Source organism: Heteronotia binoei, chromosome 1 (assembly GCF_032191835.1).
Source record: "Heteronotia binoei isolate CCM8104 ecotype False Entrance Well chromosome 1, APGP_CSIRO_Hbin_v1, whole genome shotgun sequence".
Lineage (NCBI taxonomy): Eukaryota > Metazoa > Chordata > Lepidosauria > Squamata > Gekkonidae > Heteronotia > Heteronotia binoei.
In genome coordinates this window covers 96,321,914-96,347,292 of record NC_083223.1, presented here as the reverse complement: position 1 = coordinate 96,347,292, position 25,379 = coordinate 96,321,914, and the positions used below count along the sequence as shown (strand labels likewise).

Here is a 25,379-nt window from a genome sequence, read left to right as displayed (position 1 = left end):
TGAAATTGCTGAGCAGACAGGTTAAAATGGATAAAAGGAAGTACTTCTTCACCCAAAGGGTGATTAACATGTGGAATTCACTGCCACAGGAGGTGGTGGAGGCCACAAGTATAGCCACCTTCAAGAGGGGTTTAGATAAAAATATGGAGCACAGATCCATCATTGGCTATTAGCCACAGTGTGTTTGTATATAAAAAATTTTTTGCCACTGTGTGACACAGAGTGTTGGACTGGATGGGCTGTTGGCCTGATCCAACATGGCTTCTCTTATGTTCTTAACTTATGGGGTTTTCAAGGCAAGAGATGAGCACAGCTGGTTTGCTATTGCCTTCCTTTGCATAGCAACCCTGATCTTCCTTAGTTTCTGAACTCTAATGAGACTGGTATAGTCTGATTTATAAGCATAAGTAAGATCATTATTGCATATGTTCCCTATAAAAAAGATCATAGAGATAGTTGCCAAACTACAAGAAACAATCTCCCTAAAGAGTCTTTGTTTCTTGGCTCAAGACCAGCTTCTGGGCTAGGAATTATTTTCTAGAAATTTTGGTTGCAAGCTCTTGCTGATGCACTTTCAGGGTTTGGCATCAAGGGAGCTTACTGCTCCACTGCTGCAACAGTCATTTCTTCCCTGTTGTCTTCACTTTTGGAAGGGTCTAGTCTGCTGAGTCTAGGGAGCCTTTCTTCAGTATCTTACTATTGAGCGCTAGTGTAGTGTAGTGGTGCAGAACAGTAGACTCTAATTTGGTGAACCAGGTCTGGTTCCCCACTCTTCTACATGAAGCCTGCTGGGTGACCTTGGGCCAGTCAGAGTTCTCTCAGAACTCTCAACTCCACCTACCTCACAAGGTGCCTGCTGTGGGGAAGTGATGTGATTGTAAGCTGCTTTAAGCCTCCTTAAGGTGGAGCAAAGTGGGGTATAAAAACCTACTCTTCTTCACTGTATGCTTCACTCTGCTTGCCTCTTAGCTACCTCCTCTCTGCTTCTTTCATTCTCCTTCTAAACAGGATTTTTATTCCCAAACAAGCCTTTTACTAACTTTCAAGAAGATCCACTTCCTGCTCTCTAATGATCACCTGAAGGTTGTTTTGACTCACCTTCATCTTGGTAGCCAAGTTGCTGCTTTGCTCCCCTTGCTGCCCTTGCATTGGATGCTGCATTGTACAGCACAACTCCACACCATGTGTAAACATTATTCTTCCTAACAGCCTTCCTAAAGGAACATGGAAGGCATGTGGTTTAAAGAAATACAAGTTGAAGGACTTGTCCAAAGCCATAAATAAAATACTGGACAATACCGGGACACAGAGAGATGGCATGAGGCTGGTTCAGAGACAAAAAACATGCAGTCTTACACTGAGGTAAAACAGAAGCTATGAGGAGAGGTGTCAGGCAAGAGAACATATGGCAAAACTGAGAACCCAATTAGCTCTGGCATTCGGAAGGAAGTGCATCAGGAACAAGAACAGAGTAAATGTCTTTGGCTTCCTGTTCTCTGGCAGAGCTCTTTCCAGAAACTGCCAAAAATCAGCACAAAATTAGGAAAAGGAGATAGGTATAGACAGAACTGTTGTTCCTACTTCTTAGCTTTATGAATACCCTGTATAAAATAATTATGAAGGTATTTTAATCTGTAATCTTGAGGTAATCTTTTCACCCCTTTTTAGTACGCATACTGGAAGGTTATTCAATCAGTGGTACATAATTTATTTTGTATTGTCTAGTGAAATATCAATTAAGATACTTATGTCAAAGAACTCAATTCATAATTGCTTTATCCAAGGCTACATCCTGCCAAATAACCACAAATCACGTAAATCTATTTTATCAGCAGGAATAAATTCTAGCAAAATCACTTTCCATGTCTAGAACAAGCTATAGCAGGGGTGTCAAATGTTTGGCCCACAGGCCAGAACCAGCCCACCCAGGGCTTTAATCAGCCTCCTGGGCTCTTTTCTCCTCCTCTCCCCTCCCTGTTCTTATCATTTGAAGCTCCAAGGCTGACAAAGTTCCCTTCTCTTTCAGTTCCCTGGCTTTTCTGCCTTGTTTTTGCAGGTTGTAGCACAGACTAAGCTGCAAGGAAAACGTGGAATGGACTTTGGTTGTTGTAGATTTTTTGGGCTGTGTGACTGTGGTCTTGGCATTGTGAGACCTGATGTTTCATCAACAACTGAGGTCTTAGCAGAGCAGAGCAAAGCGATACCATCACATCACGTCATCTGGATACTATACTCCTGTTGATACAGCCCAAAATTGCATTTGCCTTTTTAGTCACACTGTTGACTCATGTTCAGCATATGATCCACTAAGACCCCTAGATCCTTTTTGCACATACTACTGGCTAAGACAAGTTTCCCCCATCCTATAACTAAGCATGGGATTTTTCCTACCGAATTACAGAACTTTACATTTATCCCTGTTAAAATTCATTTTATTGATTTTAGCCCAGTTTTTCAGCCTGTCAAGGTCATCCTGTATCCTGTTTCTGACTTCTACTGTATTTGCAATCCCTCCCAATTTAGTATCATCGGCAAACTGAATAAGCATTCCCTCTATTCCTTCATCCAAATCGTTTATAATGATGTTGAACAAAACAGGTCCCAGGACAGATCCTTGAGGCACTCCACTTGTGACTCCTCTCCAAGAGAATGAGGAACCATTCACAAGCACTCTTTGGGTGCGATCTGTCAACCAGTTACAGATCCACGTAACGGTAACAGGATCCAAACTACATTTTACCAACTTGTTAACAAGGGCAGTATGTGGAACCTTATCAAAAGCCTTACTGAAATCAAGATAAACAATGTCTACAGCATTCCCCTGATCCAACAAGGTAGTCACTTTTTCAAAAAAAGAGATCAGGTTGGCTTGGCATGACTTGTTCTTGAGAAACTAACATTCATACTCATGGCTTCCTCTTGTTATGTAGCCCCTAGGTCCTGGCAGGGGATCCCCTGGCTTTACAGGCTCTTCCTCACTGCCAGTCAGCTGGCCAACAGGGGGGAGCCCCACCTCAACAGCTACAATGTGCCTTTAAATCTCAGCTGGAGTAAAACTGTACAGGCGGGGTAAGCTAGCAAAGTGTGTGAACCATGTAAGAAAGGAAGAAAAACCAGTTTTTCTGGTTTCAGAAGTTGTGCATATAGTGAAATGAAGTTAACTAGAACCTGATTATGAAATGGAGAAAAACTACACCCCCTAGATTTCCCTCCTTTTGTTTTCCTGTTAGTCTGAAGAAGTTGGTGGAAATACAACAGAGAGTTAAATTCAGCCACTTTTATGAGTAAATTGCCCAGTGAGATCACAAAAGTGTGTGCTTGCAAACTGTTTTGTGTGTAGGGGGGATCCATTTTCATTTAGTGAAGTGCTGCTGCTGGGCTGAGGAAATGAATACCGTATTCAGGGGAACTGCACTGCTATATTTTATTTATCTTAGGGAACTAGAAAGTCTCCAAGCTCCACCCCCAAAGTTCCCAAATATTTTCTGAGTTGGACCTGGCAACCTTATCTGACTCAGATATTTTGTTACTTTGCCTATTCTCAGCATTCCACCAGAAACCAGTCATAAATTTCTAACTTTTTGTGTCTATCTTCTGCATATTACACATATATCAAGATTATTACTTTTTCACATATAATTTACAGTTCAGTCTTACTCCAGATCCTTATGCTTCAGTATCTAACTTCAATGTCACATCTTGTTGCTGCTTTAACTTCTCTTCCTTCTCATTTTTGGTGGTCAGAAAGGCAGGGTATAATTTTGTGAATAAATAAGTGTAACAATCCTTCTAGTATTCTAGTAGCCATTCCTGTTTCTACACTTTGGTTCTGCTGCTCTCCAGATGTGTAATTCAGGGAGCTCTATTCACTTCTCCACTCTTGGCTCTTTTATACATGCTACAATACAGTATTTGTGATTATAATTTTAAACAATGCCTTGACTTTCTCCTGTGTTTACTGCTACTGTGACATTAACAATTCCATTCCTTACTCATCTTATTATTACATTATTATTATTAGTTTTTTTCTCTTCTGTCCCTTCCTCCATTTGGGGGGCTCAGAGAGGAGTACAACAATTTAAACTAAAATCACAATAAAATAATAAAAAACAAACTCAACATTCAGTAAGTGCAGTACTGCGCTTATTGACTACTGCAGTACACTTCTAGCTAGTCTTCCAATTTCTCAGTTCCATTCTGCTGCATATCTTGTTTATTCTTTTCCTTCCTTTGACCATGCATCACCTTTGAGGTTCTTCCTCTACAGCTTCCTTTTTCTCAATGTGTCAAAAAGGATGCTTTTTGTTTGCAAGTGTTGACATTCTTCCGCACTTACTTATCTGTCTTCCCTTTGCTCATTCCCCATAACCATCCTCAATCCTTTGTTTCTATCTTTTCTTTCCATTGGCATATTACCATTGCATAAGACTGAAAGAGCATTTTAAATCTTGCTTACACCTTTTCTCATATGTAGCTCTCCCTTAAGGAACTTCCTTCTCTTGCTCTGTGCTCAAACAGTGCAATATACCCAACATTTTCACAAACATGTTAATTCTTATTCTTTGCCCCTGGCCCTTCCCATACTGTATCTTTTAAATTGTAAACCCTTAAGAAGGGTGCCTATTCTGCTTTTAACTAGCGCTAAGAAAAGTTATGATTTGACAAGCAGCTAGAAAAGCGCACCAAGATCCAAAAAGCCTCACTGGCCCAATAGCCAAATACGTTCAGATGAAATGCAGTAAGTACCTACAGTAAATAAAATGACAACCCAGAAGCTACTCCGTGAAATGCATAAAAATAAAGAAGTTGATGGAAAAGACAAGTTCAAATGTTTGCACAAACTACCGTTTCTCCATTTTAAGAGAAAAAAATAAGGGGTTTTTTAGATCACATTTTGTGCATATTTGATACAAGCTTTCAACACAACGTTTCTAAAATGCTTGGAAATGTAGACCACAGGACATTTTCTCTCAGAAGTCTGAATTACATTTCTTTTTTCCCAGAGCCAAAAAATAAAGCTAGAAACTGGGTCTCTTAATGACTTAGAGCTCCACTATCTGATAGGCAGAGATGTCCTGCTTAGGTGAAAGCCTTTCATTTTGTGAAGTTGATTTTTGATGTTGCATGTGCACAGAAAATCTGTGCAAATTTTAAATTGTCTATTACAGTTGAACTTTTAAAATTCAGGCCCCCCCACCCTACAAGCGAAGTTGAAACAATGAAAAACACATGTATGTTTAACATCTCCTGACATAAACCAGATTTGAACCATTGACCTTCAAATCTACTTTCTAAGCTAGTCACCAGCAAAGAACTTCACAAATTGCTGAGTCAATTAAGCAGCTATTTGTTCTTTTGCTGTACCAGAGGGAACAGCTACTACTATAACCCAGAGCTGCCATTTTAGAATTTGGGGCTCTGCTTTACTGTGAGCTCCTGTAATTTTGTGGTTAACGTTCTTTTTTACCCCTAAAGGGGAAAGTGTTCAGAGTTTTATACAAGGCTACTTTGTATGGAAAGGGAAAAACAAAATTAAAAGGGGAGAGGGGGGAGGGGGGGAGAGAGAGAGAACGAGAACACATTAAGGTCCAGAACTTTCCTTTCTATGTCCCACTTTCTTGGATCATGGCTCAAAGCAACATATATAGGGTAACAGAGCACAACGAAGTAGCAGAGTGCAACAAAAGGAGAACATTGTATGTTTGTCTCTTCAAGAATCCAAATACTTCAAGACTATAAAAAATGTCCCCTCAGCAATAAGCCTTTTACAAATTATTCATCTTTCATGAAGAAGAGCTCAGTGAAACGCTATGGAGTCAATCCAAGCATTCTTCCAGCCCAGTACTTTGTTTACAGCAGTTGCCAGTTCAGAATTCTTAAATATGTTGCAGTGGCACAAACTTGAACAAAACAATCCAGGCTCTTCCAGTCATTTTCAGATTCTGGCTGTCAAATGTTCAAAAAGTACCCACGCCAAAAGGATGTGTGTTAAAACTGACATCTCCTTATACAGCTATGACACACACATCCCGCCACTTCCATCTCTCAGAGGCAAGATTTTCTCTGTTTCTCTTTCCTTTTACTGAGTCACCCTTGTAATGTGTTTTCTTCTTTGCTGAAGAACTCTGGCTGCCCCACCTTGTCACAGTATGATGCTTTGGCTGCTGGCTCAGACCAGGAACCTAAGGGAAGGGCTGGGAACCCCCTTTAATTTCAACTACTTAAAATAGCACTCGAGGTGTTTTGAAATTCAAAAATAACAAAATATCTTATTTAGCATAGAGGCCAGGTAAAATCACAGGTTGAAATTTCTGAGGTACATGCTCAGACTTTAGTTCTTACGTTTCAGTCTACTAAGAGTTTCTGAAGCTTTTCATGGTGACTTAAATCTTTTGTGTTGAGAAGCTTTTGTTCCTGCATTTTCCCTAAACACTTCATTACACTTGCTTTGAATATTCTCTAACTCTTTTGGTTTCCAGGAGGTTGGTACAACTCTTTCCAGTAACCAAAACCCTCCTTCTCTTGATAAATCAGTACTTGTCTCAAGTTTTTAGCAGGCTCTTAAGGTCTCCAAAGGCAGTTTCTAACCACTTATCTCTGCACTCTTCAGAGCTAACTCCGTTTGACTGGGTAGGGAAATTCTCCTCTCGCTATAAGATCTAACCCCCTTTCTTTAGTCCTAATGGGAGTGGTCCACCTAACTGTCCACTCATCCTTCCCAACTTTATCCTAGTTCTCCTGTATGCATTAAAACTATTCCCAGTCAGGGCTGCATCCTAAATTTGTCAGTACTCAACTCTTCTCAGCAAGGGCTGAAATCAGATTGAATTCTCCTCAGCATTCACTTCAGAAGTCTTTCTCTGCTCAGCTGATGCTAACCAATCAAATTGCTCGGAGCAGAATGTTACTCAAGGCACTCTGTATCTGTGAAGAAGTAACCCTTCATAGTCTTTCAGTCTAAACTTCTTAAAAGTGTAGTCCATTACAGCAGCCCTTTTAGGAACAAAGTTCTGTTGCAGCTGTTTACTATACTGTCTTACTATAAGTTTTTTTAAAATACATATATTTATGATGGATAATTTCATTTAAAACTAAGTTTTCCTTGGGCCTTTAATTGTAGTATTTCCAGATGACAAGAATTTGAACAAAACTAGGAACAACATCCATTCAACTGAGCAATATTGGTTTTCAGTGCAGGTACCCCCACAGGATCCAAACCAATCAACCTAGATGTCTTACCATTATTCTTATTTCTACCATTATTTTTCCATTTATTTTGTTTGCAATGCACCATTTAAGGCAGGCAGAAAAACATGATTAGACAGTATTAGATAACAGCTTCATTTCTTTTGCATCATTCTCCTGCGTATTGTGAACTACAGAACCTATGGAAAAGAAGAATGCAACTGAAAGATAAGGTTAGACAGGATATTAAAAATTCCCTTGTCTCACACTCACATGGCCTTCTGGAGTTTGCAAAGCTATTAGCCAGAATAATGCACAGGTCCCAATATCTTTTATAGAGTCAAACCCTGAAAGCTACTCCAGTTTTTACTTTAGATTAGATTAGATTAGATAATTTTATTTATATCCCGCCCTCCCCGCCGGGGCAGGCTCAGGGCGGCTAACAGTAACAGTAACATTCCATTGTATAAAAACAAGGTTACATTCAACATTAAAATTCTAATAGATTTAAAATTAATTACAGTTATAAAAGTGCTAATGCTATTGCTATTTGTTCTTTATTATGATGGCGGTATCATTAGTACTTAATTTTCTACATCATCGAAAGCCAGTCGGAAGAGGAAAGTCTTGCAGGCCCTGCGGAATTGTTCAAGATCCCGCAGGGCCCGCATTTCCTCTGGAAGTTGGTTCCATAAGCTCGGGGCCACAGAGGAGAAGGCCCGATTGCGGGTGCATTGCAACTTCACCTCTCTTGGTCCGGGGATAGTCAGCAAGTTTTTTCCAGCTGACCTCAGTGCTCTCTGGGGTTCATATAGGGAGAGACGGTCCCTGAGGTAGACAGGTCCTCGACCATATAGGGCTTTAAAGGTAATGACCAGCACTTTGTAACGAACCCGGTATATAACTGGCAGCCAGTGCAGCTCGCGCAGCCCAGGCTGTATGTGCTCCCATTTAGGGAGCCCCAACAGTAGCCTGGCCGCTGCGTTCTGCACCAGCTGCAGCTTCCGGGTTCGGTACAGAGGCAGCCCCATGTAGAGGGCATTACAGTAATCCATTTATTTAAAAAATAAAAACCCTTTGCTTTCGTTTTAGCTTTGCTCCAGCCCTTTTAGCCTTTCTACCAGTGCAGTGTCAGAAAGGATAACTCAATCAGGCAGCTTTATCATGTTTGCTAAAACATTAGCATCTCCTGTGACCAGTTCAGTCCAAACAAAAATTGGACCATGTGTTGCAAGGCATAAAATCAAAGGGGTTCTTATAGAAAGAGACAGGATCAATGAACAACAATTCCATTGCTACATTTTTGCCCTATCCTGTCTTCTTATAAGGAGTTCATAATGCCAGAGGGGATACTGTCTGTGGGATCTGCATGATTCATTCTACATAAGTGCATCAAGTAACAACCAACCTATGGCAACCCCAGTAAACATCTTTCAAGGCAAGTGAGAAGCAGAGGTGGTCTGCCATTGCCTTCCTCTGCAGAGTCTTCCCTGATGGTCTTCCACTCAAATTGTGACTCTGCTTGGTTTCCAAGATCTGAAAAAATAAGACTATATCATACAATTCCATGATACATTTTAGTGGATTCCACATATATTTCTGCCCACCTTCCTAAATATTCATCCAGCGCTGTAACTTTTATACACCTTGCTCTCGTGGGAAGATATAAAAGTCAACACTCCCAACATACATGGGGAACCAGTAGACTCATTCTAAGCCCACTCAAAACCTGAAAAAGGTATAGGAAAAATACAATAAGTTGGGCTCCTAGAAGTTTCAGGAGGCATGCTCCTGAATGGTTTGGAAGATGTTGCAATTTGTCAAAGCGCTTGGAGACAAAATGGATACATTCTTGCTTCAATTTTTAAAGGTCCCTTTCCGCTATATTTCAGAACATCTGTTTTGCCACTTGAACTTTGTTTTAAAAAGCGCTATTCCTCAAAGCTTACACTCATATGAGATGCCAGTGCAACCATAAAACTAGGTACAGTGGAAATGTGGCCTTTCCAGCAGCAAATCATTAAGCTCCGAAATAGCCTTCACCCAGTCCCCTCATTGTTGGCCTCCCATAAGCTAGTGAAGACAATCTTCTGGAGGGCCTATGAAACAGCTGAATACTAGTAGATTGATCTTAGCACTGGGCTTTTTGGGAGAGTATGTGGGTTTTGCTGACTTTTATTACTGCTGATCTTTTTATAATGTTTGGTGGTGATATGATAGTTTTAAAGTTCTTAGTGATTCTTTAAATTTTCAGTAGCTGGGTAAGGGTTACTGCTATTTTTCATTTACTTATAATTATCTGTAATTTTGTTATGAGTGCACACTGTTTCATGCTTTTCTTTTTGCATTTTAATATATTTAACATTGTAAGCTGCACTGAGTACTTAGTCGACAAACAGAATACAAATGAGCAACAGTGCAATCCTGTTGAAGTTTGCCAAGGAAGTTTCAGCTTCAGACAGTCCTAATCATGTGCCAGACTTTACAGCAGCAAGCACATTTTCTCTTAGTGCCAAATAAGTAACCCAGGTTATCCCAAAACCCGACAGAAGCAAAAGAGACAGAAGGCCTGTGAATAGGCAGCTCAATGATGATGAAGCACCTGGCTGGAGACCTGTATTCCAGCTACAGGCCAGATCACTTCCTGAGAACTTATAGTGCTTCACATGATCCATCAAGCCCTGAACAGCTGAAAACCCAGAACATGTGAGGCTTCTTCGTCTGCAGAGTGTACTAAGAAGACAGCAGTGCTGATTCAACCAGACCACAAGGTTGGTGCATCAGCTTCACTGTGAACTTCAACCTCTGTGGTACCCTGAAAACCAAATCAGGAGTTCAGCTGCTGTGTAGATCATTGCTCCTGAGGAGTTCCAGTCAGCCTCAGAGCCTGCTGCTGGTGACAAATCAGACCTATCCCCTATGTTATAAATTTAAGGTATAAAGAAATTCTTCCATCATCTTCTCTCTCTCTCTCTCTCCCCTGTTCCTATGACAGTGGCTGGCAACTTAATTCTCAACTAAACAGCATATTGGACAAGATGAAGGGTGACAGGCTGCTCTCAGATCACATCACGCATTATCCTTTCTGAAGAAGTGTGCATGCACATGAAAGCTTATACCTCAAATAAAACTTTGTTGGTGTTAAATATGCCACTGGACTCAAACTTCATTCTTCTGCTTCAGACCAACATGGCTACCCACTTGAATCTATCTTCTCCTGAGGCACAGTTTGTCTAACACAAGGGTGTCAAACACATCTGGCCCACACAGGGCTCAAATCCATTCCTCAGCAACTTCCTTCTACCTCCTTTCCAGGGCTGTTACAGCTACTCTTTAGCTTGCTCCCCCCGCAGCTCCCTCAGTAGCTCTTCGCATTCTGCCTCCCTCCCCTGCTCTCTCTCTTTCTCTCTCTCTCTCTCTCTCACACACACACACACACACACAGAGCTCTGTGACTGCTTCCTGCAGGAGAGATAGGAAGACAAGTCTCTCTATTTCACTCACGCACAAACATACACAACTTCTGCTTCCTTCTCCATGGTTGCTCCTTCTCTTTTGGGGAGGAGAGAGAGAGAGAGAGAGAGAAACAAATTGGAGTCCCATGGCAGGTTTAAAACCAATATTCCAGATATGAGCTTTTGTGTGCAAGCACACTTCTTATTTGGAGGGGGAGGGGACAAACGGATGGATTCTTCTGACAAGCACAATGTACACTGAGAAAATTATTTTGCCTTATTCTGAAAAGGGTTTTAAATTGGATTTCTCTGTTTCTATCTGGATTTATTTTCTTTTGAAAAGACCCTGATTAGAAATTAGAACACCTGGATTGGTCCTTATATCTTGGAGAGTGGAGTGATTTCAGATGCTAAATGATAACAGCACACATTGGTAATGAGACAGAAAAACTACCTCTCAATTCAGTCCAGGAAAATGCATTGTCTTGAGCTTCATTATCAACAGCAATTCAGCAGCAGGGTCGGCCCTAGACTATCTGCTGCCCTAGGCAAGGCTAACTTCTCACGCCCCCCCCCCCCCCCACTTATAATCAATTCTCAAAAACAGATGAATTGTGGGGGAAATGAAAAGGACAAGACTTGAAATTGCTCCCTGACCTGGATAGCCCAGGCAAGCCTGATCTTGCCAGATCTCAGAAGCTAAGCAGAGCCAACTCTGGCAAGTCTTTGGATGGGAGACCACCTTGAAATAATGATGTTGGGAAGGCAAGTTCTATTCAGCCACCTCTCTGAATATCCTCCAACAATTAATAATTATGAAGCACTCAGTTGTTTAAAGGCTACAGTTAATAACAGAATATGGAATCATGACAAAACTGTTAACTATTTTCTGGCTATTGCTACAAGAAAGAAGACAGCACAGAAAGAACTGGTGCTATCAAGCCTTAAGGAACTATTAAATACAGAAGTAAGTTCATTTTGTCATGGTGGAGCTTTTGAACCAAGCACATTTTCACAGAGAAAGCAACTTCAAATTCTGCCTAAAAGTGATCTTCTGCCCTAAAGTGATAGCTGTCTGATTTAATGGTTGCTTGTCAGTCTTAGTTTTATGCACACAGGTAAGTTTCAGAGTTTCACACACACACACACACACACAGTCAGAAGCACCTGTTGAGGGGATAAGTGAGCAAGCTGCCTCCACGAGTGTTGACAGGCGGCACAAGGCAAGAGGCTCTGAGCCTGCATTGCCGCCTCCCTTCTCTTCCTAGCTTTCCCTCTCCTTCATGGGGCCTCATGCGCAATGGGGAAAAACTCTGCACTCAGTCTTGGGAAGGGAAGGGGGTGAGCGAGCGTGAGACGGATCAGCTTAATGCAGGAACCCTTCAGACTACCCCCCACACACACATACACTCTCACACACTTGGCCCCACTGCCTCCCAGCCACTCATGCTGTGCCTCTCAGACTCCAAACACATAGACAAACACACACACACATACACAAAAAGAGGAAAGGACGCTGCTGGGTGCTGCTGCAGAGAGGCGGCAAGGAGCTCTGCTCAGCCAAGGACAGCAGCACTTCCTGCCTTCTGCCCGCAGCCCGGCCATGACCCAAGTCAGTTTGGGGGGAGCCAATTTGGTGCCCCACAGGGGCCATTGCCCTAGGCAAATGCTTAGTTTGCCTTGTGGCAGGGCCGGCCCTGTTTAGCAGTCTGTCTTTCTAATCTCCCTTTGAAATTCCTTTGTAAGAGCAGCGCTATTCGTAGATCAGCAACTCAATGTGGTGGTTTCTAATGTAAGATATGTCCATTTATTCTGTGCATCCTCTGGGTCTGAATCCTCCTGGATGGAACTGAGACCTAGGTTTCCTGTCTCATTACCAACACTGGAATCTCCATGCCTACTACCCCTCTGCATATTACACCTAATCCAATCAAACCTGCTATTGTCATTCACCTGTTATTGCCATTCAGCATCTGAAACCACCTTTATAAAGCTTATATCTTCAGTACCTTCTGTAACATTTTATGGCACACATGGCCCAGCCCAACAAAATGACATTTGTGTCAAATCCAGCCCTTGTAACAAATGAGTTTGACGCCTCCTTTCTAACATATGTTGGTTGGGTGAAAACCATCCCTCGGATAAAAGGGAATATTCTACTGATCTCATAAACTTTCAATGAAAAGAGATGCCATATCAGTGTCACTGGATTTATGTGAGAAAGGATTACTTTCATGATTTCATCTTTGATTGTTCCATAAAATGAGGTCTTACCCAGAATCACAGTAGTGTTAATGTATATCCACAGAGAATTTGGTTATTGTGCTTACAACTCTTCAGATCCAATAGAATCAGTATTTAAGCAAGACTCGTTTCTGAGATCAAAGAAGTGGGATAATTTTGCCTGTCTATTCTTCATTATGACATAGTACAAATCACAAGTTTGAGAGAGAAATTGCTACCTGAAAGTAAAACTAGTTTGACTACTAGACTTGGGCCAAAAGAGACAAGGCACAGGAAGATCCACTGTCAGATATCCTCATATTAGGTATTTTTAAAAGAATAAAAGCCATTCTGAGGAGGGTTAATTCAAATTGGGGTTCAAGCACTGGGTTAATACTGTCTCCAGGTGCAGTTTTCTTACTGTAAAAATGCCATCCTCTGCCACAACTGTGTGCTGGATGGGTGGAGGACCATATAAATACTTTACAGTTCCTGCCTGAGGGCCCTGCTAATGAAATTGGACTTTGGCTCAGAACCACTTATGTCACAAACAAATGTAATATTTATGGTACCACAATCCTCTGTGATATAATGTGATCATGATTGGATTGACTGACTCACTGAACAGATCCAGTAAAAATATTATGCCATTTTGGTGGCCTCTGTTTCAGTGGCGTAGCTAGGGCTTTGGGGGCCCGGGGCCCAAGATTTATGTGGGCCCCCCATGTGTGTGCACGCCTCCAGAAACAGAATATGATGTCACTTCCGGTGATGTCACTTCCGCAAGATGGCCACCACTTGCGAGGGAGCCCTGCTGGAAACAGGAAGTGATGTAACTTCCCCAAAATGGCCACCACTTGTGGGGGGGGGAACAGGAAGTGTCACTTTGGGGGCGGCTCCCCCCCCCCGATGGCACTGCTGGGGCGATCTAGGACATGTGATTGATAACCTGATTACCCCACCACACCATGTGACAGGGAGAAATGCCACAAGCAGCCTGCTGGCCCAGCTGTTCCCCTTGTGCCCTGAACTTGTGGGACTTCTATATTAAGCAAGCTTACAAGAAAAACAAGGAAAACAAAAACAGGCATACTGATGGAAGATGGGTCAGGAACCTCTGAGATGAGAAATGCGAAGGTTATAGAGAATCATTGTTGAATTCTGTATGGGCGCCGACTCCCATGAGTTAGGGTCTTTAACTGAGATTGCCCATTTGTATACTGCTATTTAACTTTTTAAGGGAAGAAACACCCATAGTCTGGAGCATTGTTTATGTACGCTTACAGTCTGTACTGTTCCATACTCGGTCTTTGACAACAGGCCGTTTATGATATTATATACTATAATATAATCATACAGTATATGTTTGCAGTTTATTGGGTAGCACAGAGATGTCTGTAATGAGTACTTGGTTGATGGCCTATTGGTCAGTGTAATTTCTTGCATTGTTCCTTGAACGCTGAACCCCCACAGTTGTTGTTCCCTTACTGGAGTGTCCCAGAGGGCCCAAGGGAGGCAGGTGGGGCATAAGAACATAAGAGAAGCCCTGTTGGATCAGGCCAATGGCCCATCCAGTCCAACACTCTGCATCGCATAAGAACATAAGAGAAGCCCTGTTGGATCAGGCCAATGGCCCATCCAGTCCAACACTCTGCGTCGCATAAGAACATAAGAGAAGCCATGTTGGATCAGGCTGGTGACCCCTCCAGTCCAACACTCTGTGTCACATAAGAACATAACAGAAGCCATGTTGGATCAGGCCAATGGGCCATCCAGTCCAAAACTCTGTGTCACATATAAGAACATTTTAAGATTTATTCTATGTAATGAATCATGTATTTTAATTATTTTAACTTAATTACCTGGTTTTTATGTTTAATTTCTTTAATTGTTAAATTTTAAAGTTTTATCTTTTGTTAAATATGTGAAATGTTGTTAGCCGCCCTGAGCCGCCTAGGCGGGGAGGGCGGGATATAAATGTAAATATAAAATAAAAAAAAACATAAGAGAAGCCATGTTGGATCAGGCCAATGGGCCATCCAGTCCTAAACTCTGTGTCACATAAGAACATAAGAGAAGCCTTGTTGGATCAGGCCCATCCAGTCCAACACTTTGTGTCACATAAGAGAAGCCATGTTGGATCAGGCCAATGGCCCATCCAGTCCAACACTCTGTGTCACTTAAGAACATAAGAGAAGCCCTGTTGGATCAGGCCAATGGCCCATGCAGTCCAACACTTGTGTCACATAAGAACATAAGAGAAGCAATGTTGGATCAGGCCAATGGCCCATCCAGTCCAACACTCTGTGTCACTTAAGAACATAAGAGAAGCCCTGTTGGATCAGGCCAGTGGCCCATCCAGTCCAACACTCTGTCACCCAGTGGCCATAAAACCAGGTGCCATCAGGAGGTCCATCAATGGGGCTAGAAGCACTCCCACTGCGCCCCCCCACCAAGCACCAAGTTAGTCTTTAAGCTGCTGCTGCTGGACTCTGACTCATTTCTCCTGTTAGTAAAGGTAAAGGTAGTCCCCTGTGCAAGCACCAGTCGTTTCTGACTCTGGGGTGATGTTGCTTTCACAAGGCTTTCACGGCAGACTTTTTACAGGGTGGTTTGCCATTGCCTTCCCCAGACATCTACGCTTTCCCACCAGCAAGCTGGGGACTCCTTTGACCTACCTCGGAAGGATGGAAGGCTGAGTCAACCTGGAGCCGGCTACCTGAACCAGCTTCCGCTGGGATCGAACTCAGGTCGTGAGCAGAGGGCTCTGACTGCAGTACTGCAGCTTTACCACTCTGTGCCACGGGGCTCTTATTTCTCCTGCTACAGACAGACTAACTGGGCAACCCATCTATGCACCAAAATTCCCTCAGCCTCCAATTTGCCACTGGAGTCGATTTCAGCAGGATGAGCTCTGAAAGGCCTTCTCTGGGAATGCTCCCACGAGGGCTCTCTGGACATCGAAGAATAACACAGAAGGTGGACCGAAAAGAGTCATGCTGGAAGTCAGACCTTCTTCCAGAGTTGTCAAAGCTTAACTATTCCCCCACCTCACCCCCAGTCTTCTCAGGGCCCTTCTGAAGACCTCCTCTCTCTGCTGGGGTTGCCACCTCCAGTTAGGGTAAATCCTGAAACTTTGGGGGGTGGAGCTTTGGGAAGGATGGGGTTTGGGGAACGGGTCGGCACTAGTAGGCAGTGTTCCTTCTAAGCTGAGTTAGAATCATAGAGTTGGAAGGGACCTCTGGCGGTCATAGAATCATAGAGTTGGAAGGGATCTCCAGGGTCATCTAGTCCAACCCCCTGCACAATGCAGGAAACTCACAAACACCTCCCCCTAAATTCACAGGATCCTCATTGCTGTCAGATGGCCATCTAGCCTCAGCTTAAAAACCTAGAATCCTAGAGTTGGAAGGGACCTCTAGGGTCATCTAGTCCAACCCCCTGCACAATGCAGGAAACTCACAACACCTCCCCCTAAATTCATAGGATCTCCATTGCTGTCAGGTGGCCATCTAGTTTCTGTTTAAAAACCTAGAATCATAGAGTTGGAAGGGACCTCTAGGGTCATCTAGTCCAACCCCCTGCACAATGCAGGAAACTCACAACACCTCCCCCTAAATTCACAGGATCTCCATTGCTGTCAGATGGCCATCTAGCCCCTGTTTAAAAACCTCCAAGGAAGGAGAGCCCACCACCTCCCAAGAAGGAAACCTGTTCCTCTGAGGAGCCGCTCTAACGGTCAGGAATCCTAGAGTTGGAAGGGAGCTCCAGGGTCATCTAGTCCAACCCCCTGCACAATGCAGGAAACTCACAAACACCTCCCCCGAAATTCACAGGATCTCCATTGCTGTCAGAGGGCCATCCAGCCTCTGTTAAAAAACCTCCAAGGAAGGAGTTAGCATGAGCGAGCTCACGGATTTTTCGCCTCCAGCTCACACATTTTTGTCTTAGCTCAGGAAAAATGTCCCCAGAGCACAATCACTTATGCAGGGGCTCACAAAGTTGAATTTTTGCTCACAAGACTCTGAAGCTTAGAGGGAACATTGCTAGTAGGGATATCGATGCACCTTGAGTCCCCCCCAGCCAACCTCTAAAGCCGCCCTTTCCTTTCTGCTGAACTCTGCTGTCTGTAACTGTTGTCGGAGGCCTCCCTGGAGGTTGGCAACTCTGTCCCAATCGGGGCACGCATCCCGCAGCAGCCCACCCCCCATCCTTCCCCTGGACGCCCCCTACCTTTCCCAGCCCCCCGGGGCACCCCCAGGGGTGCCCAAAAGCTGCAAGGAAGCACCAGCAAAGGGGCGAAGGGAACCCAAATCCCACCCCCAAGAAATCTAGGCTGGGCTTCCCTGGGTCTTCCCAGCCCAGGAGGTGGAATGCAAACTCTCCTCTCTCCTCCACTCGTGGGAACCCCCCCCCTTCCCGGGTCTGCAGCTCAGGCCCTGCAAAAAGCGCACCCCCAGCGGTGCCCAAAGGGTGCAAGGAAGCGCCAGTAAAAGCGGGAGGGGCAAACCCAAATCCCCCCCCCCCAAAAGAAAACTAGGCTGGCCTTCTCTGGGCCCTCCCAGCCAAGGAGGTGGAATGCAAACTCTCCTCCATCCTGGGAACCTCCGTCTCCAGCCCAGATCCTGCAAGAAGCGCACCCCCAGCGGTGCCCAAATGCTGCAAAGAAGCTGCAGCAAAAGGGGAAGGGGAGGGGCAAACCCAAATCCCCCACCCAAAGGAAACTAGGGTGGGCTTCCCTGGGCCCTCCAAGCAAAGAAGGAGGAATGCAAACTCCCCCCCCCTCCTCCCTCCATGGAGAGTCCCCCCCCCCTTACTCAGAGCTCCGAGAAATCCCGCAGAGTGAGCAAAACCTTACAGAACTGAGCAGAGCCACACAGAGCTGGTAGGCGGTGGCCCAGAATGCAACAGGGTACAGATTTCAGAACCAACGACAGGGAAGCGAAATTCTCTGGGCAGCGGTTTAGAATGCAAAACGGTACAATGACAGAATAGTCAGATTAACGAATTGAGCAAACCTTGGATCTGAGTCGCGGGAGCACGCGAAAGCAACAAAACAGCAGCATGCACTAATATGAACCAATTGAGCAAACCTCGGATCTGAGCAGCATGAGGCTTTGCTCCCTGTGCTGGATTCCTCGTCTGGTGAAGTGTGCTTAAGAGCGCAAGACAGCTGAGGTTCACAATAAAAATGGGTTGGTCTTCAAGGTGCAGCTTGGCTCCTGCTTTTTGTTCAACTGCTTCAGACCAACGGGGCTGCCTGCTTGCATCAGAGCTCCGTGGGGCCAGCAATGGTGCGCTCCAAGGAACAGAGCCCCGGCCCGCGTGGCTGGGGCTGATGGGAGTGGTAGGCGAGGGAGGAGAAAAAGCGACGTGCCTTTCCCGCGCTTTCAGCCCGATTGCGTGAGAGAGAGGGGGAAAAAAAGGGGAGGGGGGAAGGGAAGGGAACGAGGAGCCTCGACGTGCGCACGCGCACCCCTCCCCGCCACACCCCCTTCCTCCGCCGTGCGCGCGCGCTCCCCCTCGCTGTCGGGCGCTTCCATTCTTTTTCTCCCCCCCCCTCGCAGCAACACGGCCATTGTTTGGGGGCCCCCTTGCCAATGCGGGGACCCCAAGACCTGGGGCGGCTCGCCCTCCCCGCCCCCCCCTCCCCACGCGTCTGCTCTGTTTGTGAAATATAATATCCAAACTGGCAACACTCTTCATTCTCTCTCTCTCTCTCTCTCACGCATGCACACACTCATACACTCCTCTTCTAATAATTTTTAACCTATCTATAATAATTTAACTATATCTCAGTTCACAACAAGAAAACATTTTTGAGTCTCTTAAAATGTCTTCCTGGTTAAAAAAACAAACCCAGAACTTCAAAAGTTAATTGCCAAAACAGAACCACCCTAATCTGAAAAAAGCAACAAGACCTCTCTTTTCCCAGTGTGACTGATGTGGTTATTTCTGACAGGTTTATCACAGAGGGCATATATGCCTCGATTCAGCGCTCTCACTAAAAGACCAGATCTGCCAGAAAACATGGTACCAGAAGTATTTTATTTGGTGAATAAACAGGCCCAAACCCAGTAGAGTATTTTATGCAGATGAACAACTTTCTGCACAGGGATTGTCCTTGCAAAGAAAAGTAGAGCATTGATGGCAATATATTCCACAAGTATTTAGATCTAAAAATATAATCAGCAATCCCTTGTTCACTTAGCTACTGCTTAATCAAAAGCAAATGTCCAGACAATCAGGCTGTCTCATCATTAATCAATCCGATTAGCTTTATCATGCAAGATAAGCCACACAAAATCAAAATAAGCAAAGCTAAAAGAAAAAAAGTTGTAGCAAAGATCCCTCATTATCTTTAAATACTACCTAACAACCTTAAGAAACAAAAGAATTCAGAGAGTTCAGCTGAAACATAAGTGGATATACTAAAATATTTTAACGCAACAGGACATAACATCTTGATTGCAAACACATAAAATGATCAGAATGTCTGCATGAATCTGTTTTAAAGCAAACATTCTCTATCAATAGGATCCAGAGGCTACTATGCTGGCGTTCAAATGTGTTTGTCATCAAATTTCAGCTTGATACAAAAGCCATCACCAGCCACCACAAACAGCAGCTAGATGGGTGGGTCAGTGCCCTTCCCCCACCTTCAACAGCATGCAGGGTTTGAGGAAATATGGTTGCATTCAGCCACCTCAAAAGGTATCCAGAACAGGAAACATTTCTGTTCTGGCCTCCCTGCCCACCCCCACACTAATGTGCATACTTGAGAGACCTGCAATTATTTGGGTTGGACTTTCCCCTCCCCTTTCAATTGCTTATTGAGTTCTGCAGCTTAAGCTTTATTAAAGAGTGAGAACGTGCTAGAATTTCAAGATAAACATCAATAAAAGGTAAGCATGTGTCTGGTATCCTGTGTTATGAATTCAATTAAGGGCTGTTTCAGTCCAAAATTTGTTGTAAATGTCAAAATAAGATTTTTGAACTCTAAATCATTCTCTCATTCACCTTCAACCCCTAGCCATGACTCACAAAAAAAGGGAAGTCACATGACTAGAAGCACTGAAAGGGAAAGATCTGTTTTCTTTTCTTGTGCGGGGGAGGGGATATTTTTTTTAAAAAAAAATCTTTCCAGCAAAAGAAACAAAAGCATGGTATTAGCTGGAGAGGGCTATTCATGGGTGGGGTCTGCATGCCAAAGAGCTATAATGGGTCTAAGAGTTAATCTTAGTGGAGGCCCCACTTTAACCTTTTGAATGCATCCACATTTTTTTTCCCAAAGAAAGAAAAATGTGAAACTGCATCTTCCCCAGGCCCACTGCTAGAGCAATTATTCAGGCATTTTATCTAAAGCCAGCGCTACAAAGTGTATGGTTGTGACATTAATTCATCCTTTCCATTGCTTTGGAGAGTTGGCTTTCCTTTGCTGTCATTTAAAAAATAAAATGTAGGGGAATGAAAAGAAAGAAGAAAGAAAACCACTCTGCCTTCCCAGCCATGATCAAGGCAGAAAACGTTTTGCACCAAGGATATGTTTGGGATGCAGAGATTAGGGGGCAGGGGGGAGACCTGGGTGTGTGTTTCAAACAAAGGCTATTTTATTCTTCATTAGTAAGTATAAATGCAAATACTAGAAGAGAAGAGGTAAACATCTACCCTTCTCCAGAATGCAGTAATTTGTTTCCAGCTGTAATTATGAACAACGGACATGATCCAGTAAAGTTACGAATTTCAAGTCCAGCTACTATGGCACGCTTATGGCTTTTCCATTGAAATAAAAGTGGATTTTAACTTTGACTACAACATATCCAAAGATAGCAAGTTAAAAGTCTTATGACTGTCACATGCAATAACATATCTAATATAGTAGCATTACTATTTTTCCTCATAACAACCCTGCAAGGTAGGCAACGATAATTAATCATTTAGCTACTCCACAGTTTAAGCTGGGTACATGATCGTGACATGGCTAAGGACATGCAACTTGTCCAACTCAAAGCCAGGTCTTGATGTTGCCAATCCAGTTTCAGCTTTCTAACACCTGGATCATCATCAAGGAAACAATATCCTGGTGGTTGTTTACTTTAATCTGACTGGCACTTCTTTTGAAACACACACACTGCCAGATTTTTATTTCAGTATTTCAGAAGCATTTGCATTATTTATGCTGCAAGGTAAATTAGAATTTTGGAGAACCCTAAAAATCTAATAACTGGCAGAAGAAAAGTTAATAGACGCCTGAGGAAGTCTTAGGCAATTAATAGCTGTGACCTCTCACTTCCCTTGGTTGACCAAGAGGCTCTGCAACCTAAGCCAAAAGGGTGCAAATTCCTCACTCTTAAGAAACCTTGACTGGGGGGGGGGGAGGAATCTGTTAAGCAAGCTTCATGCACATTTCATTTTCAGCTCAGCACTAGAAGGGCAGCAATTTTACCAAAAAATAGAAAACACCCCAAAATCTCACCATCAATTACTCTTTTTTGGAGTATTTGTTTTTTAAAGTTTAAAGATCACAGAGGGTACTGTATGTAGAGAATCATGAGAGAAGGCCACAAAGAAATTACACAACCAACTATTATTATAGACACAGAATGAACTTCAGGAGAAAATTTTGAATGGGTCTGGCTGCTAGCAAAAGTCAAAGTGCTGGAGCATCACTAGTTCTTGCAATTAATATGGTGACCCGGCTACACATTTCTTCATCTAGTTCCAATTTTATCTTTACACATGGCCATTGGGTGTCTTAGTCCACTTGGATAGTGGCCCTATAGAGTAAATCATGGTAGTAGGGATTAGGGATGTGCAATGTTTAAAAAAAAGTTTAAAAATTCAGCCATAACATAACATATTTTTGTCTCTGTATGTATATGTCTATATAATGCAATTATGTTACGGCATGCAATATTTTTAATCAGTATTTTTTTGTTTGGGTCTGTTGGACCTGAAAAAAAATTCAGTATTCCAAAAAATCCTGGATCCTAATACCAGTACAGCATTTGGATCTGGGATTTTTCAGAAATCCAGGGGAAAGACCCAAAAGGAAAATACCATTTTTTAAAAAGCCAGCCTGAACCAGGGCTGTAGCTTGGCTTCTCCTGCAGCATGGTTTAAATTGTGCTGCGTTAAAGCTGGCCCCATGATTTGCATGCCACGGAGAGTTTTCTCCCCACTGCATACAAACCTGGTTGTGATGGCTTCTCCTGCAGTGTAGTTTAAACCATGCTGCAGGAGAAGCTGGTCTCAGGTTTTGCTGAGCTGCGGCTAGCAGATTGCTCCCGTGACACAACAACAGGGAGGGACGGTGGCTCAGCGGTAGAGCATCTGCTTAGGAAGCAGAAGGTCCCAGGTTCAATCCCTGGCATCTCCAAAAAAAAAAGGGGTCCAGGCAAATAGGTTTGAAAAACCTCAGCTTGAGACCCTGGAGAGCCGCTGCCAGTCTGAGAAAACAATATTGACTTTGATGGACCAAAGGTCTGATTCAGTATAAGGCAGCTTCATATGTTCACATGTTCAACTTCAAGGTCTGACACCCCAAGCTGAGCTGGGGGAACATTCTGCTCATCCCAGCCCAGTTGAATCTCAGGCTATTTTCTGCAGTCCCCTTAAAAATTAAAAAGACTGCAAAAGCCCGGTAAATAGCTGAGAGGCAGGATCTAGTGGTAATCCCCAAATATATCCATGATTTTCTCAGGCTTTTGTTTGTTTGTTTTCCCAAGAAAACCTGGATACCTTTGAAGAAGTGAGCAGAGAGCATGAAACAAGTGAGCATGGAAGTTCATACCCTACCACAAATGCTGTTGAGGTGCCACTGGTACAGATACCTTTGGGAAGCCAAACTATACCTGAAAAATACCAATAAGATATTTTTCAGGTATATTTTTGGCTTTGGAAGAACCAAATACATATCCCTAGGAGGAATCCAATATTCCCTCTAAGCTGCAGAGTCTTGTGAGCAAAAATTCTACATTGTGAGCTACTGGCATAAAAGTTGTGAGCTACTGGCATTAAAGTTGTGAACTATTGCATAAATTAGCATGTTCTGGGGTCATCCTTCCTGAGCTAAGACAAAAATGTGTGAGCTGGAGGCTAAAAATCTATGAGCTAGCTCACGCTAACTCAGCTTAGAGGGAACACTGGAGGAATCATAAGAAGCTGGATCCATAGTTCACGACGTAACCCCAGTCCTCTGAGGGAAACACACACATAGCCTTTGGACTCCACCTGTGGCAGTACCAGCATTCTTTGGCTGGTCGTCAGTCAGGTCAAGAGGCATGCAATCTGTTAGCCATCTATTTTATTAACAGCTTTGCTGGATTCCTTCCTGTAACTGTACATGAAAGATTATAATAAAAGGAAGTACTTCTTCACCCACAGAGTAATTAGCATGTAAAATTCACTGCTGCAGGAAGTGGTGATAGCTACAAACATAAACAGGTCAAAGAGGGGCTGGAAAGCATGGAGCAGAGGTCCATGAGTATAGCTGTTAACCACAACGTAAAAATGGAACACTTGTCTACCTACCACAGTGGTGCTCAGTATTCTTGGTACTTAGGGAGCAACAGCAGGAAGATTCGTGGCTCCATTGGTGAATTTACTTATGCAGGGGAAGCCCGACGCCTCATGGCACCCTAGGCAGGCTCGCTGCCTGGTGCCCCCCAAGCACTCCCATGCCTCCCCTGCCATGCCCCTTCCTCCCTTCAGACCTTTCCCCCCCGTGTCATTTTCAACACCATGTTCCGGCTCTTTAAAGCACCCCCCCTCCCCGGCCGAACACTCGAAACGCGGCTAAAACCACGCCACGGGAGTGGAGCGCACTCACTGGCTCTCACGAAGAGTGTGCTGAAAGGACTACCCCCACTGCTACTGACTTCTCCCCTCCCCACTTCCTGGATGGGAGAGAGGAGTCAGCAGCAGCGGGGGTTGTCCTTTCAGCATGCTCTTCCTGAGAGCCAGTAAGCGCGCCCTGCCCCCACGGCGCGGTTTTAGCTGCGTTTTGAGTATTTGGCCGAGGAGGGGGGGGGCTTTAAAGAGCTGGAACGCGGCGCTAGAGCTCGCTCCAGTGTTGAAAATGACACGGGGTGGGAAAGAGTTCGAATACCAAAGGGAGGGAGGAAGAGGAGGTGCAGCTGGGGGGGAGGGGGGCATAGAGCTGCAGCAGGGAGGGGGGAGCTCTGGAGCCATGGGGGGGGGGAGGGGGGCATAGAGCTGCAGCAGGGAGGGGGGAGCTCTGGAGCCATGGGGGGGAGGCGAAGGGAATGGAGGGGCAGGCGGCGGCAGCAATGGTGGCAGACGGCAGGGAAGGCAGGCAGGCAAACTAGCTGCTTGCCTGGGGCACTGCAAGGCGGGATGGGGGAGCTCAATTTGCCGCCCCCACCCTCCCGGCACCCTAGGCAACCACCTAGTTTGCCTAGCAGGAGGGCCAGCCCTGTACTTATGTCACCTGGGCTTTGGTCACTGTGTGACACAAAGTGTTTAACTAGATGGGCCACTGGTCTGATCCAACATGGCTTCTCTTATGTTCTTAATCACCCACAAACAATCCTTTGTTAGTCTAACAGTCTACTCAGCCTGGACAACTGCTGCTGAATGCAAAAGGATTGGCAAGATGTGACAAGACTTGGTGTCAGCTATATTCCATTATCAGAGAAGATAGCACCTGGCAGTCCACATGTTGTGAACAGCCCCTTGAGACTTGGCTAGCACTTGCCTTATTTTCCAAAACATTTGTTTTCATCTAGGGTTTCACTAAGGGGTTCCATATTGCTTAGCTGTCTTGTGTCCAAGCCTAAAGACAGTTTCAGAAATAATTTTAGATCACTGTTTTATTGCTTTTATGTCTCAACATGGTTTTTGTTGGCTGTTCTTATTACCATGCTTTTATTGATTTTATTTTTATTGTTATTGTTTCTAGTGTTTTTAGAATTACTTGCTTTGTTCTGTTTTACTGTTTCCATTGTGAGCCACCTGGAGAGGCAGCATCAAATTAATATAAATAAAGAGTTAAGCTAACGCCTTGATAATGACTCCAGATGTCATTGGTGAAACTGGAGTCACTTCCAGTCATTTAGAATATGAGTCTGCTACTAATGAATATCTGCCCCAGGACTGGGCCAGAAAAAGTCAACATGAAGCCATTATCATGGAGTTTTTACTGGCTTCCTCTGCTAATATAGGGGGAGGGGCTTGGATTACACAGAATAAATATCAGGCATATGAAGAGTTGTTCCAGTGACAGCTATAACAGCAGTAGGTGGTAATCCTGTCCCAGTGACTTTGGAGTTAGGCTCCCTTTACTCTTCCATAAATATTAGAGAATTGATACATTTTGATTAATTTTGGCTGAACTGTGTCCTTATTGTTCTGGCTAATAGCTACCAATCGCTAGATTCTGAAAAACTGGGTACTGAGTTTGTGAGTGTGTGGTTTTGTTTGACAAAAGTCAAACAAAAACATAAAAAGTGAATTTCCACTGCCTACTTTCAGTGTTCTCTCTAAGCTGAGTTA

At 43.9% G+C, this 25,379-nt stretch overlaps 1 protein-coding gene and 1 non-coding gene across 6 annotated transcripts in view; one reads left to right on the top strand and one right to left on the bottom strand.

Moving 5' to 3' along the window:
- LIN28B (lin-28 homolog B) overlaps nt 1-25,379 on the bottom strand; it is a 139,378-nt gene that overhangs the window by 74,114 nt on the left and 39,885 nt on the right. The window lies entirely within an intron of this gene.
- Nucleotides 22,176-22,242, top strand: TRNAP-AGG (transfer RNA proline (anticodon AGG)). Its single transcript has one exon. It is a non-coding gene; the product is annotated as a tRNA-Pro (tRNA).